At 41.0% G+C, this 19,485-nt stretch overlaps 2 protein-coding genes across 3 annotated transcripts in view; both read left to right on the forward strand.

The window, feature by feature from the left end:
- LOC127622649 (protein Aster-B-like) overlaps window positions 1-19,485 on the forward strand; it is a 355,094-nt gene that overhangs the window by 333,807 nt on the left and 1,802 nt on the right. The window lies entirely within an intron of this gene.
- Window positions 3,494-19,485, forward strand: part of LOC127622648 (A-kinase anchor protein SPHKAP-like) — a 73,272-nt gene continuing 57,280 nt past the window's right edge. For both annotated transcript variants that reach the window (XM_052096663.1, XM_052096664.1), the window contains exon 1: window positions 3,494-3,658. The gene's annotated coding sequence lies outside the window, so the exon portion shown is untranslated. The remainder of the gene's footprint in view (window positions 3,659-19,485) is intronic.

A 19,485-nucleotide genomic window follows, 5' to 3' on the forward strand; every position in this document is an offset into this window, starting at 1 on the left:
TAATGACTAGATTTCCATCAGTAATATTTACTGCTGCTCCTTAAATCAAGCAGAGCAAATCATTCTAACATCATATTATTACAACTAAGAGTAATTGGAACCAGCATTTGACTACATGAGGAATTGAGAGAACACCCTCACTGCAGACTTATTGGAAGTGGTAGAACGAACTGGACGGAAGCTAGACGATGACCGGATTCTCCACAATAAAGACAGAGTTGACATCTCACATCGCATGAGCGTTCCTCCAATGTCAATCTGGCAAGACCAACTTGCATGGGTGGATGTAAAGCCACTGGATCCAAAGTTGGCAAAGTATTATATAACATAGATGAGTCAGATGGAGTTGATTCAGGATCCATGTGCATTTTATTTACCATGTAGAGACACAATGAGGAGAGTAGACCAAGAGACAGGACAGGGCAAACACAGCATAGAAATCCAACAACATATTATAGTCAAAACACAGGATATCCGTCCAGAGAGGCAGTACAACAGTTTAAGCGATAATCCAAAACAGTAATCCACAACAGGCAACGATAATGGAAAGGCTTGATATGTTTGATGGGGCAAAACTATACTGTGCAGTGAGCAACATGTGCTCACTGTTTTTATAGCCAGTCTAATAACTAACTTGTCTCAGGTGTTCTCAGTCAGTATTTGGGAAAGGGAGCCATCTAGTGGTGCTCTGGGGGACCAGCCTGGTTGGCTGGTGTGACAGTTGGACATGTGAGAAAAATGGCATGTGATAATGACTGATAGGATTGGGTTGAAAGTGGAGCGGAGGAAAGAAGAGATTATATTTGTAGTACAGATAAAAGCATGGATAATGGGTAAAGATCAGACTGGAAACATAAAGAAGCAGACAAACATAATGGGCCACTGATTCCCAGAGTGAGAGAAGATTTTTGTATTGTACTGGTCTAGATGGTAATGCGTTCTCACCAGTGGTCTGAAAACACATAATCTTTCCACCTCTTATCTCTAATGGAAACTCATAAACATATGAAGATGAATCAAGACGGACACTCGCCTATGTGAAGTTACCGACATGCAGGGTTGGGGAGTAATGGAATACATTTAACGGGATTACGTATTTAAAATAAAAAATATAAGTAACTGTATTCCACTACAGTTAAAAATTAAATAATTGGTAATTAGAGTACAGTTATATTCCAAAATTATTTTGATTACTGAAGAGATTACTTTGCATTTTATTTTCATTTGTTTCATTAAATATTGTGGAGTGGAGGGGGGCGGGGCCGGGTCGGAATATCGCGCATCCGGTCCCCAATCGGCCTGATGAGGCGCGCAAGGGATAAAGGTGGCTGGTGACCTCGAGAGAGAGAGAATTACGGGCATGTCCGTCATGTGTGTGTTTATGTTTGTGTGTTTTGGTTATGAGTTTCATTAAATATTATTTATATTGACAAGCCGGTTCTCAACTCCTCCTTGCCCATCCTTTAACTGTGTTACAAATATTTAGTCCTTTCAGATGGAAAACATTTATACATATAAATGATGCGATCCAGAGTGCATTTGAACAGCGGTGAAACACTTTCTTATGATGTGTTACATTCATACGAGCAGACAGAGAATTAAGTTTGATGTAAGTTTGGAGCAGAAGAAATAGAAATAAACCCTGTATAAATTGTCATCTTTATGCTAAGCTAAAATGCTATTTCTAGCCATTTTACATACACATGTTACCAGATAACAAAAATCATATTTTTTTAATCAAGAAAATTCAGGTTAGATCATAATTTCTTTTTTTATAGTTAGACCTTTGATATAAGTTCAATATAAGTTAAATGATAAAAATCATTAAAACAAGATCAATTTCATTGCTCTTGTTTTAGAAACAACACTGCATAAGATATTTAGGTTTTTCAGAGAATGTATTTTTAACATGTGTATTTTGTCTTACTGTACTGGCAGAGTTTTTATAGTCAAAACAAGAAGTAATCCAAAGTATTTAGAATACATTACTCACCTTGAGTAATCTAACTCAATACGTTACAAATTACATTTGACAGCATATTCTGTAATATGTAGTGGAATTCATTTCAAAAGTGTTGTCTTGACAATGGGCACTCTTTGTCTTTGATGATGTGATAAAAGTCTTGTGGGATTAGATGGAAATAATTGTCAATTTAATTTACTTCTTCATCACAGCTGTTTGGTAATGCACTCTCACTCTTCCGTACACACACATACTACACAGACCATTATGATAGCATCTCCTGCATCTGTAAACACACCTCGCCTGACTCTTTAGCATCCCCTCTTATTAGATGACAGACTCCTGTCTTTACGACATTTAGATAACATTAGGAATTAGCATATCATTAAAGTGACACATGGAATTTGCATTTCATTTGCATAACTCTTGAGCGGTTTAAAGTGGCCCCTGGCGTAGACACACTCATCAGTTGAAACATATCTGTATATGTTTCATGTGACCTGCCCTTTCCCGAGAGCCCCTGAGCCTATAGGTCATACAACATATATCCCATAAATGTCTCTATTTATGCCACATCCCTTCTTCCTCGTCTTTTTCTCCTTCATCCCATCCCCTACGGCCTCCCCCATTCCCGTATTTCTTTTCATCTATCTGTGCGTACAGTCGATTCTCTCAGTTGATTTCCATAGAGTTCTCATTTTTGAATCATTTATATTACTGGTGGGAAAAAAAAAACTGAAACTAGAATGCCACAAGCAAATCCCTATAGAAAAGTATTTTGAGGAGGCTAGTTTTAATGCAAGTCCTCCTCTTTTTTTGAAAGTGTCTTCATGTTGACTGGGGACATTATAGGTTATAGGAAGCTTGAGAGGATGGTAATGGTAATGGTGCTGAATTATATAGTTATACCATGCTTACCGAAGATGCTTTTTACCTCTGGGGAAACTGAGGGAACTGCTGGCCTTGTCAGTCTTGTCATCAGTTTAGACACTAAAAATGCAGCCAGTAGTGCCTCTTGATTCCTTTTGTCTTTTTCCCTGATGAATGAATAAAATAAAATGTACTGTATATGTAGCAAAAATAATCAGTCTTCATGTAGAGGTGAGTTCATATGGGTGTTCATAGTTGGGGTTTCAGCATTGTCCTACGGTGTTGCGTGCTATAATCCATCAAACTGTTTAATACATTTTTCCAGTTCTTCTATAATAGTATGCATGCAGTTTTATGACATAATATTTATTAGATTACATGGGATACCTGTATAGGCTTCTTTTAAATATAAAGCATGCATGCGTCCTTATCAGCTTTTTTTCATGTGCCTTATTATAGCAGAGAAGTATTGGGAGACACAACCAAACCACTGTTTTCTGTTAATGGCATGAAACCGCAGTGACGTATTTCCCCCCACTGTTTTGATCATGCCTGACAACCGGTCCTTAGCTTTATATGGCACATTCACTACAGTATCTGTGCGCAGCCCTCGCGCACGAGTATATTAACCAACAGCAGAGCGCGGCACGAGCGCTGGACATTCCTCCGATGATCACGGACTGATGTGCTCGCTCTTGGGACAGGGGTACCACTGGCACGCGCCACAGCGCTTTGACACTTCGGTGCGAGGGATATAGGTATATAAGGCTACTTACTGCTCGTTTTTTCCTTGGTAGAAGCCGAGTGTCCTCTAAAAGCATTGGGGTAAGTACGCTCATTTGAACATTTTCGACCTCAGTCATATCACGAGACATTGTGAGCATTGTGAACATAAGAATGGATCAATCAAATGCACGTTTAATCCCCTAACAGGCTTCTTACTATAATATCTGCGTTTTATTGGGTGTTAAAATCTTCTTAATTTGTACATAGACAAGGTAAATTACTTTCTGATCGTTTTAAAACAGTAAACAGTATTTCTGCAGGCACTCGCGTGCCAAATAAGTGAGCAAGCTTTCAGAGGTGTTGTGAATACCTATTTGCATTTTTTTTTTTTTTTTACATGCTGACGCTTACTTACAGACACGTTATAATTTAGGCTAGATGTTATTTACAATGTAAACCGCAAACCTGTTTATTCTGGAAATTGTTTGATCACTGATTTGGAGTAAATGTCAAACGCATAGTACTGTAGTAGAAAAACTGAAAATAGGAGAAACAATTTTCCGTTGTAAATAAAATAACCTATTAATCCCAGGTTGCTCGTGACGTCGCACAGTGCTTTATATTGCGCATCCGTTTGCGAGCTGACCGTGGGGAAACTCAGACCGTTTTCTTTTTTCTAAGAGTGCACCACAGTTTATTATATAAAATTAAATGAAGAACCGAATTTAGCATGAGAGACAACTGTGACGGATATCTCGGGACGGTTATCACTCTTCATTTACAATAATTCTGAGCTGCTAGAAGCGTGTCAGTCATGCGTAAAGCAGCGGCTCTACTCTCCAACCTTATCTTTGACCTAACCGGTCAACAAGGTCACTTTTTAAAATTTTCAAGGATCAACTCATTAAATCAAATGAATGATGAAACGTCCCTGTTTAAGAGAACAATTGCATGAGAGGAAAAACTGTTTACGGTTGCGGATCGTGCGCATGCGGGAACTGCACTGACAACAAGGAACGAATGTACATTTATTTCAAAGGTGTCAGTGTGAATTAGCCTATTTGTGCAAGTGTTACTGTGTCACGATGACTTTTTAACAGTGACACCTCATCTGTTCAGATCACTTATCTCTACACTTTATTATTGATCAGATGTTTATATCCATTGAATTATCTCTCAATTTTGCCCTGCTAGATAATTTCTCAACGCTCTTCTATCACTGTAGGCTGACTTTTCTAAATGGAGAGCATGCGCGTGAATTGAGGTTGAGATTGTAGTAACAAACTAGATGGGTACATTTCCTGAAGAAAATGTGAGTGGTGCTTGCCGTGGCAAAACTCGTCAAACAGCATGTTGTAACTTGAAAAGAGCAAAAATCACGGTCGTAAATAAATCAACCCAGAAGTCTGTACGATTGTCTGGTGCAGAAATATGCGATTTGTTACTCGGTCGCTAGGGTAAGCCCGTGTGGTTGCTATGCATTTACCAAGGTAATACAATACATGGCTCCTTTCCATCCTGAGTGAAATAAGTCAACCCGGAAGTCTGTGGTGTTTTCAGGTGCAGAGATATGTGATTTGTTGCTCGGTTGCTAGGGTAACCCCATCTGGTTGCTAGGCAGTTACCATAGTGATACTAATGAAGTCTCCTTGCCGTCCTGTTTGAAATAAATCAACCCAGAAGTCTGTACGATTTTCTGGTGCAGAAATATGTGATTTGTTACTAGGTTGCTAGGGTACTCTGTTTAGTTGCTAGGGAGTGGCTTGGCAGCTGCCAATCATGAATATCCAAAGGCTGCTTGTCAGTATGAATGATATAAACCAACTCCCATGCCTCTGTGACATTCAGAATGGAAGATATCCCTGCATGGATTTTGGTTGCTAAGGTGCTCGACAATGGTTGCTAGGGAGGGGCTAGGAAGTGTTGAGGTGATTCATGATTGGCTGTTTGCTGCCCAGAGTCAAACGAGACCACCCTTGTGTTTCTATGACACTTCTATCCGTAGATATCCCTTTTGATCTCTTTCATTAGAAGTCTATGGGACTTGTTGCTAAGGTGCTCTAAATTGTTGCTAGGGCGTGGCTTGATAGATTCAAAATGATCCTGAGAGACTGATTGGTCGGCTGAGTAAAATGAGCCCGCCCCCTTGTCTCTATGACACTGTGATCCAGAGCTATGTTCAATACAAAATCCCTATGCCATGTCATTTCATGGGCCGTCCTACACCATTGTAAGTCAATGGGGGCAAATTTGGGCGGCTCCTGCCCCCCAGGGGTGCAACATTTACCCCATATTGAGGTATGCTCTTACAGAGCCTGCCAGCCTCTTCAAATGTGGCGAATCACACGTTTCTGCGAAATCCTCACTCGGAGCTGTGACGCGTCAAAGTTTGTCGCAATGTTAAGTCTATGGGATTTTCCGGCCGCTTTTTTGCCCCTGGGGCAAATACCGTACCCCCGATCGCTTATAAAAGTCATAGCACACGTGTCATCAATAGGCCGTTCGATTTGACACCTCATTCGTGGGTCTACGCCAAACGGTGCAGGACGAGTTAGGTGCCGAAATTTTATACGGAGATATAAAAATAAAAACTAGATAGGTACATTTCCTGAAGAAAATGTGAGTGGTGCTTGCCGTGGCAAAACTCGTCAAATAGCCTGCTTGAAAAGAACAGAAATTGTGGTCATAAATAAATCAACCCAGAAGTCTGTATAATTTTCTGGTGCAGAAATATGTGATTTGTTACTAGGTTGCTAGGGTAAGCCCATGTGGTTGCTATGCAGTTAGCAAGGTAATACAATACATGGCTCCTTTCCATCCTGAGTGAAATAATTCAACCCAAAAATCTGTACTGTTTTCTGGTGCAGAGATATGTGATTTGTTACTGGGTTGCTAGGGTAACCCCATGTGGTTGCTAGGCAGTTACCATAGTGATACTTATCAAGTCTCCTTGCTATCCAGAGTAAAATCAGTCAACCAGGAAGTCTCTACGATGTTGTGATCCAGAGATATGTGATTTGTTATTTGGTTGCTAGGGTAACCCCTCCTTGTTGCTAGGCAGTTACCATAGTGATACTTATGAAGTCTCCTTGCCATCCTGAGTGAAATAAACCAACCCAGAAGTCTCTACGTTTTTCTGATGCAGAGATATGTGATTTGTTACTCGGTTGCTAGGGTAAGCCCATCTGGTTGCTAGGCAGTTACCATAGTGATACTAATCAAGTGTCCTTGCCATCCTGATTGAAATAAGTCAACCCGGAAGTCTCTACGTTTTTCTGATGCAGAGATATGTGATTTGTTACTCGGTTGCTAGGGTAACCCCATCTGGTTGCTAGGCAGTTACCACAGTGATACTAATCAAGTGTCCTTGCCATCCTGATTGAAATAAGTAACCCGGAAGTCTCTATGTTTTTCTGATGCAGAGATATGTGATTTGTTACTCGGTTGCTAGGGTAACCCCATCTGGTTGCTAGGCAGTTACCATAGTGATACTAATCAAGTGTCCTTGCCATCCTGATTGAAATAAGTCAACCCGGAAGTCTCTACGTTTTTCTGATGCAGAGATATGTGATTTGTTACTCGGTTGCTAGGGTAACCCCATCTGGTTGCTAGGCAGTTACCATAGTGATACTAATCAAGTCTCCTTGCCATCCAGATTGAAATAAGTCAACCCGGAAGTCTCTACGTTTTTCTGATGCAGAGATATGTGATTTGTTACTCGGTTGCTAGGGTAACCCCATCTGGTTGCTAGGCAGTTACCATAGTGATACTAATCAAGTCTCCTTGCCATCCTGATTGAAATAAATCAACCCGGAAGTCTGTACTCTTTTCTGGTGCCGAGATATGTGATTTGTTTCTCGGTTGCTAGGGTAACCCCATCTGGTTGCTAGGCAGTTACCATAGTGATAGTAATCAAGTGTCCTTGCCATCCTGATTGAAATAAATCAACCCGGAAGTCTGTACTCTTTTCTGGTGCCGAGATATGTGATTTGTTTCTCGGTTGCTAGGGTAACCCCATCTGGTTGCTAGGCAGTTAACATAGTGATACTTATCAAGTCTCCTTGCCATCCTGATTGAAATAAGTCAACCCGGAAGTCTCTATGTTTTTGTGATGCAGAGATATGTGATTTGTTACTCGGTTGCTAGGGTAAGCCCATCTGGTTGCTAGGCAGATACCATAGTGATACTAATCAAGTGTCCTTGCCATCCTGATTGAAATAAGTCAACCCGGAAGTCTCTACGTTTTTCTGATGCAGAGATATGTGATTTGTTACTCGGTTGCTAGGGTAAGCTCATCTGGTTGCTAGGCAGTTACCATAGTGATACTAATGAAGTGTCCTTGCCATCCTGATTGAAATAAGTCAACCCGGAAGTCTCTATGTTTTTGTGATGCAGAGATATGTGATTTGTTACTCGGTTGCTAGGGTAAGCCCATCTGGTTGCTAGGCAGTTACCATAGTGATACTAATGAAGTGTCCTTTCCATCCTGATTGAAATAAGTCAACCAGGAAGTCTCTACGTTTTTCTGATGCAGAGATATGTGATTTGTTACTCGGTTGCTAGGGTAACCCCATCTGGTTGCTAGGCAGTTACCATAGTGATACTAATCAAGTCTCCTTGCCATCCTGATTGAAATAAATCAACCCAGAAGTCTCTCTGATTTTGTGGTGCAGAGATATAGTTACTGCTAAACGGTTGCTAGGGTACTCTGTTTAGTTGCTAGGGAGTGGCTTGGCAGCTGCCAATCATGAATCTCCAAAGGCTGCTTGTCAGTATGAATGATATAAACCAACTCCCATGCCTCTGTGACATTCAGAATGGAAGATATCCCTCTATGGATTTTGGTTGTTAAGGTGCTCGACAATGGTTGCTAGGGAGGGGCTAGGAAGTGTTGATTTGATGCATGATTGGCTGTTTGCTGTCCCGAGTCAAACGAGACCACCCTTGTGTTTCTATGACACTTCTATCCGGAGATATCCCTTTGATCTGTTTCAATAGAAGTCTATGGGACTTGTTGCTAAGGTGCTCTTAATGGTTGCTAGGGCGTGGCTTGATAGCTTCACAATGATCCTGAGAGACTGATTGGTCGTCTGAGTAAAATGAGCCCACCCCTGGTCTCTATGACACTGTGATCCAGAGCTATGTTCAATACAAATCCCTATGCCTTTTCATTTCATGGGCCGTCCTACACCATTATAAGTCAATTGGGGCATTTTTGGGCAGCTCCTGCCCCCAGGGGTGCAACTTTTACCCCATATTGAGGTATGCTCTTACAGAGCCTGCCAGCCTCTTCAAATGTGGCAAATCACACGTTTCTGTGAAATCCTCGCTCGGAGCTGTGACGCCTCAAAGTTTGTCACAATGTTAAGTCTATGGGATTTTTCGGCCGCTTTTTTGCCCCTGGGGCAAATACCGTACCCCCGATCGCTTATAAAAGTCATAGCACACGTGTCCTCAATAGGCCGTTCGATTTGACACCTCATTTGTGGGTCTACGCCAAACGGTGCGGGACGAGTTAGGTGCCGAAGTTTTGTACGGAGATAGAATAATAATAAAAAGAAGAAAAATAAAAATAAAAATAAGTATGTGAGATTACAATAGTGATGCTTTGCAAGCACCACTAATAAAAATAAAAATAACTAGATAGGTACATTTCCTGAAGAAAATGTGAGTGGTGCTTGCCGTGGCAAAACTCGTCAAACAGCATGTCAAACAGCATGTTATAACTTGAAAAGAACAAAAATTATGGTCATAAATAAATCAACCCAGAAGTCTGTAAATAAATCAACCCAGAAGTCTGTATGATTTTCTGGTGCAGAAATATGTGATTTGTTACTCGGTTGCTAGGGTAACCCCATCTGGTTGCTAGGCAGTTACCATAGTGATACTAATCAAGTCTCCTTGCCGTCCTGATTGAAATAAGTGAACCCAGAAGTCTCTACTATTTTCTGGGGCAGAGATATGTGATTTGTTACTCGGTTGCTAGGGTAACCCCATCTTGTTTCTAGGCAGTTACCATATTGATAGTAATTAAGTGTCCTGGCCATCCTGAGTGAAATAAATGAACCCAGAAGTCTGTACTATTTTCTGGTGCAAAGATATGTGATTTGTTACGTGATTGCAAGGGTAACCCCATCTGGTTGCTAGGCAGTTACCATTGTGAAACTAATCAAGTCTCCTTGCCATCCTGATTGAAATAAGTGAACCCAGAAGTCTCTACATTTTTCTGATGCAGAGATATGTGATTTGTTACTCAGTTGCTAGGGTAACCCCATCTGGTTGCTAGGCAATTACCATAGTGATACTAATCAAGTCTCCTTGCCATCCTGATTGAAATAAGTCAACACGAAAGTCTCTACGTGTTTCTGATGCAGAGATATGTGATTTGTTACTCGGTTGCTAGGGTAACCTCATCTGGTTGCTAGGCAGTTACCATAGTGATACTAATCAAGTGTCCTTGCCATCCTGAGTGAAATAAGTCAACCTGGAAGTCTCGACTATTTTCTGGTGCAGAGATATGTGATTTGTTACTCGGTTGCTAGGGTAACGCCATCTGGTTGCTAGGCAGTTACCATAGTGATACTAATCAAGTGTCCTTGCCATCCTGAGTGAAATAAGTCAACCCGGAAGTCTCTACTATTTTGTGGTGCAAAGATATGTGATTTGTTACTCGGTTGCTAGGGTAACCCCATCTGGTTGCTAGGCAGTTACCATAGTGATACTAATGAAGTCTCCTTGCCATCCTGATTGAAATAAGTCAACCCGGAAGTCTGTACGTTTTTGTGATGCAGAGATATGTGATTTGTTACTCGGTTGCTAGGGTAACCCCATCTGGTTGCTAGGCAGTTACCATAGTGATACTAATCAAGTGTCCTTGCCATCCTGATTGAAATAAGTCAACCCGGAAGTCTCTACGTTTTTGTGATGCAGAGATATGTGATTTGTTACTCGGTTGCTAGGGTAACCTCATCTGGTTGCTAGGCAGTTACCATAGTGATACTAATGAAGTCTCCTTGCCATCCTGATTGAAATAAGTCAACCCGGAAGTCTCTACGTTTTTCTGATGCAGAGATATGTGATTTGTTACTCGGTTGCTAGGGTAACCCCATCTGGTTGCTAGGCAGTTACCATAGTGATACTAATCAAGTCTCCTTGCCATCCTGATTGAAATAAATCAACCCAGAAGTCTCTCTGATTTTCTGGTGCAGAGATATAGTTATTGCTAAACGGTTGCTAGGGTACTCTGTTTAGTTGCTAGGGAGTGGCTTGGCAGCTGCCAATCATGAAACTCCAAAGGCTGCTTGTCAGTATGAATGATATAAACCAACTCCCATGCCTCTGTGACATTCAGAATGGAAGATATCCCTCTATGGATTTTGGTTGTTAAGGTGCTCGACAATGGTTGCTAGGGAGGGGCTAGGAAGTGTTGAGGTGATTCATGATTGGCTGTTTGCTGTCCCGAGTGAAACGAGACCACCCTTGTGTTTCTATGACACTTCTATCCGGAGATATCCCTTTGATCTTTTTCAATAGAAGTCTATGGGACTTGTTGCTAAGGTGCTCTTAATGGTTGCTAGGGCGTGGCTTGATAGCTTCACAATGATCCTGAGAGACTGATTGGTCGTCTGAGTAAAATGAGCCCACCCCTCGTCTCTATGACACTGTGATCCAGAGCTATGTTCAATACAAATCCCTATGCCTTTTCATTTCATGGGCCGTCCTACACCATTATAAGTCAATTGGGGCATTTTTGGGCAGCTCCTGCTCCCCAGGGGTGCAACTTTTACCCCATATTGAGGTATGCTCTTACAGAGCCTGCCAGCCTCTTCAAATGTGGCAAATCACACGTTTCTACGAAATCCTCGCTTGGAGCTGTGACGCGTCAAAGTTTGTCTCAATGTTAAGTCTATGGGATTTTTCGGCCGCTTTTTTGCCCCTGGGGCAAATACCGTACCCCCGATCGCTTATAAAAGTCATAGCACACGTGTCCTCAATAGGCCGTTCGATTTGACACCTCATTCGTGGGTCTACGCCAAACGGTGCGGGACGAGTTAGGTGCCGAAGTTTTGTTAAGAGATATAAAAATAAAAACTAGATAGGTACATTTCCTGAAGAAAATGTGAGTGGTGCTTGCCGTGGCAAAACTCGTCAAACAGCATGTTGTAACTGGAAAAGAACAAAAATTATGGTCATAAATAAATCAACCCAGAAGTCTGTACGATTTTCTGGTGCAGAAATATGTGATTTGTTACTCGGTTGCTAGGGAAAGCCCATGTGGTTGCTATGCAGTTACCAAGGTAATACAATACATGGCTCCTTTCCATCCTGAGTGAAATAAGTCAACCCGGAAGTCTGTAGTGTTTTCTGGTGCAGAGATATGTGATTTGTTACTCGGTTGCTAGGGTAACCCCATCTGGTTGCTAGGCAGTTAGCATAGTGATACTAATCAAGTGTCCTTGCCATCCTGATTGAAATAAGTCAACCCGGAAGTCTCTATGTTTTTCTGATGCAGAGATATGTGATTTGTTACTCGGTTGCTAGGGTAACCCCATCTGGTTGCTAGGCAGTTACCATAGTGATACTAATCAAGTCTCCTTGCCATCCTGATTGAAATAAGTCAACCCGGAAGTCTCTATGTTTTTCTGATGCAGAGATATGTGATTTGTTACTCGGTTGCTAGGGTAACCCCATCTGGTTGCTAGGCAGTTATCATAGTGATACTAATGAAGTCTCCTTGCCATCCTGATTGAAATAAGTCAACCCGGAAGTCTCTACGTTTTTCTGATGCAGAGATATGTGATTTGTTACTCGGTTGCTAGGGTAACCCCATCTGGTTGCTAGGCAGTTACCATAGTGATACTAATCAAGTCTCCTTGCCATCCTGATTGGAATAAGTCAACCCGGAAGTCTCTATGTTTTTCTGATGCAGAGATATGTGATTTGTTACTTCGGTTGCTAGGGTAACCCCATCTGGTTGCTAGGCAGTTACCATAGTGATACTAATCAAGTCTCCTTGCCATCCTGATTGAAATAAGTGAACCCGGAAGTCTCTACGTTTTTCTGATGCAGAGATATGTGATTTGTTACTCGGTTGCTAGGGTAACCCCATCTGGTTGCTAGGCAGTTACCATAGTGATACTAATCAAGTGTCCTTGCCATCCTGATTGAAATAAATCAACCCGGAAGTCTGTACTCTTTTCTGGTTCCGAGATATGTGATTTGTTTCTCGGTTGCTAGGGTAACCCCATCTGGTTGCTAGGCAGTTACCATAGTGATACTAATCAAGTCTCCTTGCCATCCTGATTGAAATAAGTCAACCCGGAAGTCTCTACGTTTTTGTGATGCAGAGATATGTGATTTGTTACTCGGTTGCTAGGGTAACCCCATCTGGTTGCTAGGCAGTTACCATAGTGATACTAATCAAGTCTCCTTGCCATCCTGATTGAAATAAATCAACCCGGAAGTCTGTACTCTTTTCTGGTTCCGAGATATGTGATTTGTTTCTCGGTTGCTAGGGTAACCCCATCTGGTTGCTAGGCAGTTACCATAGTGATACTAATCAAGTCTCCTTGCCATCCTGATTGAAATAAGTCAACCCGGAAGTCTCTACGTTTTTGTGATGCAGAGATATGTGATTTGTTACTCGGTTGCTAGGGTAACCCCATCTGGTTGCTAGGCAGTTACCATAGTGATACTAATCAAGTCTCCTTGCCATCCTGATTGAAATAAGTCAACCCGGAAGTCTGTACGTTTTTGTGATGCAGAGATATGTGATTTGTTACTCGGTTGCTAGGGTAACCCCATCTGGTTGCTAGGCAGTTACCATAGTGATAGTAATCAAGTGTCCTTGCCATCCTGATTGAAATAAGTCAACCCAGAAGTATCTACGTTTTTCTGATGCAGAGATATGTGATTTGTTACTCGGTTGCTAGGGTAACCCCATGTGGTTGCTAGGCAGTTACCATATTGATACTAATGAAGTGTCCTTGCCATCCTGGTTGAAATAAATCAACCTGGAAGTCTGTACTCTTTTCTGGTGCAGAGATATGTGATTTGTTTCTCGGTTGCTAGGGTAACCCCATCTGGTTGCTAGGCAGTTACCATAGTGATAGTAATGAAGTGTCCTTGCCATCCTGAGTGAAATAAATCAACCCGGAAGTCAGTACTATTTTCTGGTGCAGAGATATGTGATTTGTTACTCGGTTGCTAGGGTAACCCCATCTGGTTGCTAGGCAGTAATCATAGTGATACTAATCAAGTGTCCTTGCCATCCTGATTGAAATAAGTCAACCCGGAAGTCTGTACGTTTTTCTGATGCAGAGATATGTGATTTGTTACTCGGTTGCTAGGGTAAGCTCATGTGGTTGCTAGGCAGTTACCATAGTGATACTAATGAAGTGTCCTTGCCATCCTGATTGAAATAAGTCAACCCGGAAGTCTCTACGTTTTTCTGATGCAGAGATATGTGATTTGTTACTCGGTTGCTAGGGTAACCCCATCTGGTTGCTAGGAAGTTAACATAGTGATACTTATCAAGTGTCCTTGCCATCCTGATTGAAATAAGTCAACCCGGAAGTCTCTATGTTTTTGTGATGCAGAGATATGTGATTTGTTACTCGGTTGCTAGGGTAAGCCCATCTGGTTGGTAGGCAGTTACCATAGTGATACTAATGAAGTGTCCTTGCCATCCTGATTGAAATAAGTCAACCCGGAAGTCTCTACGTTTTCTGATGCAGAGATATGTGATTTGTTACTCGGTTGCTAGGGTAACCCCATCTGGTTGCTAGGCAGTTAACATAGTGATACTTATCAAGTGTCCTTGCCATCCTGATTGAAATAAATCAACCCAGAAGTCTCTCTGATTTTCTGGTGCAGAGATATAGTTACTGCTAAACGGTTGCTAGGGTACTCTGTGTAGTTGCTAGGGAGTGGCTTGGCAGCTGCCAATCATGAATCTCCAAAGGCTGCTTGTCAGTATGAATGATATAAACCAACTCCCATGCCTCTGTGACATTCAGAATGGAAGATATCCCTCTATGGATTTTGGTTGTTAAGGTGCTCGACAATGGTTGCTAGGGAGGGGCTAGGAAGTGTTGAAGTGATGCATGATTGGCTGTTTGCTGTCCCGAGTCAAACGAGACCACCCTTGTGTTTCTATGACACTTCTATCCGGAGATATCCCTTTGATCTCTTTCAATAGAAGTCTATGGGACTTGTTGCTAAGGTGCTCTTAAATGGTTGCTAGGGCGTGGCATGATAGCTTCACAATGATCCTGAGAGACTGATTGGTCGTCTGAGTGAAATGAGCCCACCCCTTGTCTCTATGACACTGTGATCCAGAGCTATGTTCAATAGCAAATCCCTATGCCTTTTCATTTCATGGGCCGTCCTACACCATTATAAGTCAATTGGGGCATTTTTGGGCAGCTCCTGCCCCCAGGGGTGCAACTTTTACCCCATATTGAGGTATGCTCTTACAGAGCCTGCCAGCCTCTTCAAATGTAGCAAATCACACGTTTCTACGAAATCCTCGCTTGGAGCTGTGATGCGTCAAAGTTTGTCTCAATGTTAAGTCTATGGGATTTTTCGGCTGCTTTTTTGCCCCTGGGGCAAATACCGTACCCCGATCAGCTTATAAAAGTCATAGCACACGTGTCCTCAATAGGCCGTTCGATTTGACACCTCATTCGTGGGTCTACGCCAAACGGTGCGGGACGAGTTAGGTGCCGAAGTTTTGTTAAGAGATATAAAAATAAAAATAAAAATAAAAATAAAAAGTATAATAATAAGTATGTGAGATTACAATAGTGATGCTTTGCAAGCACCACTAATAAAAATAAAAATAAAAAGTATAATAATAAGTATGTGAGATTACAATAGTGATGCTTTGCAAGCACCACTAATAATAAGTATGTGAGATTACAATAGTGATGCTTTGCAAGCACCACTAATAACAACAACTTGTAAGCTTGTCAGTCATTCGGTTGTATCCTCGGCTGGATCAAGTCTCTCTTCAAAATACAAATGTTCATCAGAGTCCCGCTCTTCTTCTAAGGAAAATTGTAACTCTTCGTCACTATCCAGGAGTTTCCTAGCCTGTGTATACTGTGATCTTTCAAATGCACAGAAAAGTGAATGAACTTTGTTTTTAAAGGGGTCATGACATGGTTTTTTTTATTGTATTATTATGTTCCCTTAGGTGCAATTATAGTATTAATATATTTTTTTTTAAGAAAAACTTTTAAAATCTAGTGATTTATGACCTTTTCCCACCCTGTTTCTCATCCTCTGATTCAAACAGTCTGTTTTGGGGGCGTTTTCCATTTAAGACTTCAGTGTTAACGCCCACTGTTATGATTGGCTAACGTCAGTGCCTATGTATCAATTATTGACGCCCCCAGCCAGAACAATATGCAAGTAAACTAAGTAAAAACACTGTGATTATTCATAATGAATGAAATTGCGCTTTAAAAAGTAGTTTAAAGTTTAAAATAGATTACTTACAGTTTGCGTCGTCGTTGTTCCCAGAATAGTCGGCACGGACTTATCTTTGAGCAACAGTTTTCTGGCAAAGCCAGCATCATATTGAGATTTGTTCTCAAAACAGTCATCCTTAAAATGTACAGAACAAATGCTTAAGTTAACACTGCCGTGACTGGAACGTCCGCAAAAATAAACTGCATCCATTTTTCCCTGACGTCTGGATCTTTCGGCAGCTTATTCAGAGGTTTTGTTTGACCACAGCCAGGAACAGCACATCTGTGTGGCATCGTAATTTTCCTGTGCACAAGTAGTCTCTGTCAGAGCTCGCTGTCCATCGACTGAACACTTGTGAGGCGCACGGCGATACTGAAATGAGCGTAGTTGTCTTGCGCTTAAATCGTAGTTATCTTGTGCTGGAGGCGGTCATATGCAAACGCTGTTACGTCACTTCTAACCGACACGTCACTTCTAACCATGAATCCAGAACGAGCTGTATTTTGAGCTTGATTAAATAAATGATTTGTTTAGAATGGGGAGGACGTCTTAAAATATTAAACTTGCAGGACGTTTTAATGATACAAAGACCTCTTATATACCAAAAGATCAAGGCAAATTTGGTTTCTCATGTCATGACCCCTTTAAGGCACAGTCGGCATTGAACACCTCAGCACATTAGCGTATGAATAGCGCCCTCTGTGATCACATTAGGGATAATTAGCCGAGCCAGGTGAAATTGTACATCGCTTTGTTTCATACAGATTACATTGCAGGAGAATATTTGTTTTAAATTTGAATGGTTTTATTTAAAAATAGACATTTTAAGCTTTCTTTAGACATATGTTTCATGTTTGTGTGATAAGTATTCGCTGAGTTTCAGTTAATTTTTGTGACGCGTTTCAGATATATGCTCGCGAACCCAGAGACAGCTGAACGCTCACCCTTTTTATTTTCTTTATTTTACAAAAGCACAAGGTTTTGTTGTTATTTTGAGTGTACACAAATAAAAGTAGACCCTTTATAGTCTCTAATGATGCCTTTCACTTATCTGTATGCCCCAAAATGATGGAGAATTTTATGTTGTTTCATCTGTAATGGCGGAAAAAATCCAGCAGGATACACCGGTGCGTCCGTCAACCCCAGAGGGTTAATGCCAAAGTATACTTTGCGCGTCTGCTTTGCTGATCACTCCATGTACAGTATGCATGGCGTAAATTTAGTCATAACCCAGTCCTCACAACCTGACCGCACACCCAAGGCTGGTAATCTGGCATACCGGGCATTTTCCCGGTGGGCTGATGCACTTTGGGGCTGATCTTTGTGCTGATGCACTTTGGGGCATTTTACAATCTCCGCCCTCTTAAGTACGAACTTCCCTGGAAGACTTGAAAGCACCATTATGCTTGCGGAATTTAGCAAAACAGCTGATATCGCTTTCAGCACATCAACATTCTTTGCTGGACAGGTATAAATCAATGTCTGAATGTATTTGGCAGTAGCATTGAACATTATGGAACTAAAGCATTATTTATTTGCAGCCTCTTGCATGCTGGTTCTGTGATTGAGAAAACTGAATGCGCTTGTGACAGGTTGTCATGAATGAAACTTGCATGCTTGCATTCGTTTGCTGACTCTTGCTGCTACTGATTGACAGATGGAGAAAACAGTATGTGAAAGTGTTTGACAGGTTGTTATGAGTAAAAAAAACATGTATGAGCATGTGTTTTGTGCGTCCGTGTTTAATCATGTTTCAGTAATATTGGTGCGATAAGTGTCCGCTCGCTATAAAAAGTGAGGTTTCCAGCATGCTTTTTTGTTGTAAAATGTTAACAACCCTTTCAAAGGACTATCTAGTTGACTCATTTCCATAAAGACTAGAGTTTTTAGAGAAGGGAGATCAATCTGACATGAGCTACACTAACGAGGGTCTACTTTCAAATAAATTATATAAAAAAATGACCTACTGTTTTAGTTTTTAGCTAAAATCACGACTAATAGGAAGTTAACTTAGACAAATAAACTTTCAATGCAGATGTAAACTCGACACGCATAAGGAGAAAATGCTAACACTCCAATTGAAGGCACATCCTTGTCTAAAATGGCAGACTCACCATGAAGACAAACTTGAGAAAAATTGTACAGATTGGCTGCAGAACTCAAGAAGACGGATAGAACTTGCCACTTCACTAGGAAAATCACTTGAAGATTTCCAAACATCCCTGGAATGTATTAATACATAAATTACCAAAACCGCATTCTCAAACTAATGTGACTATCTATAGGAGACAACAAAAGCTTTGGCTTTTAAACTGCATGACCTCAAAAACATAATTATTGATGGCTTGTGTTTCCTCTCATGAGAGAACTCTGCATTGTCATTACATTTTCAAATCCATCCATTCATCAACTGAGCCACATATCATGGCAAAACAACTGCTTGTAGTTGCAGCTCTTTTGAATGTTTCTTGGGGTGTTTAATGCAAAAAGATCCCTCATGAGTCCCTCAAGGCTCACAGCTAATCCGTGATAGAGATTGAAAGATATTCAAAGACTGTTTGGGTGAATATAAGCCAACATCCCAAGACAGCATCCCTGAATGAAGTAAAGCCTTTTATGCTAGAGTGTTTATTCTCAATGGATAGCTTATACTATTTGCAATACTGTCAATCGATTACAATAGAATATAGTATATGATAAAATATATAATAAATATTATAATTCTGATCATTCAAATACATTATACTGTGACAACAGACAAGAGAAGCATTTAGATAATACAAAATGTGCCTTTAAAAGTCATATATATTTATTTATTTGGCCTACATACATCTTTGGTTGCGTCGCGTCTCACTTTTCAGCGCCTCCGGTCATAAGTGCTGTTTTTATGACGCGTGTCAAGTTAACGTAGTTTGAAACTTTGAAAAATCAGGTCTGCATTCTGTTGTGCTCAGTCCAGATGTCTTTGAGCGCAAAAGCACATCTGTGGAAGGCTGAGCTGCCTGCTCGTGGTATATCAAACTTTAATTGCTCCAATGGTAGGAACATTTCTTCCTATGGAATTTATGTACAGGTGCCGTTATTTTTTTACGTGTTATTTTTCATATAATTGATCACAAAATGAATGTGTTAAAGCGACTGCCATAATTACAGTAGTTGTTATCTAACCTTTATTACATTGAGGAAACTCAAGGGGTTTGTTTACACACTCAGATTGGTCAGAGAAAAGACAGGGGGCATGAAATAAAGAGAGAAAAGCTGGACAAAACACATACACACAATCAAGCGTAGCGTCTGTTCACACAGGTCATATAAGTTCATGACATCTACCAATACAATTCAGACTCCAATAAAAGCGGTCCACTACAAGTCCTCCTTTCATTCATTCTCTTAGCTGCCTTTACATTGCATGGATGCAATCTGCACTTAACACACTCTTCCATCCCCAG

Source organism: Xyrauchen texanus, chromosome 29 (genome assembly GCF_025860055.1).
Source record: "Xyrauchen texanus isolate HMW12.3.18 chromosome 29, RBS_HiC_50CHRs, whole genome shotgun sequence".
Lineage (NCBI taxonomy): Eukaryota > Metazoa > Chordata > Actinopteri > Cypriniformes > Catostomidae > Xyrauchen > Xyrauchen texanus.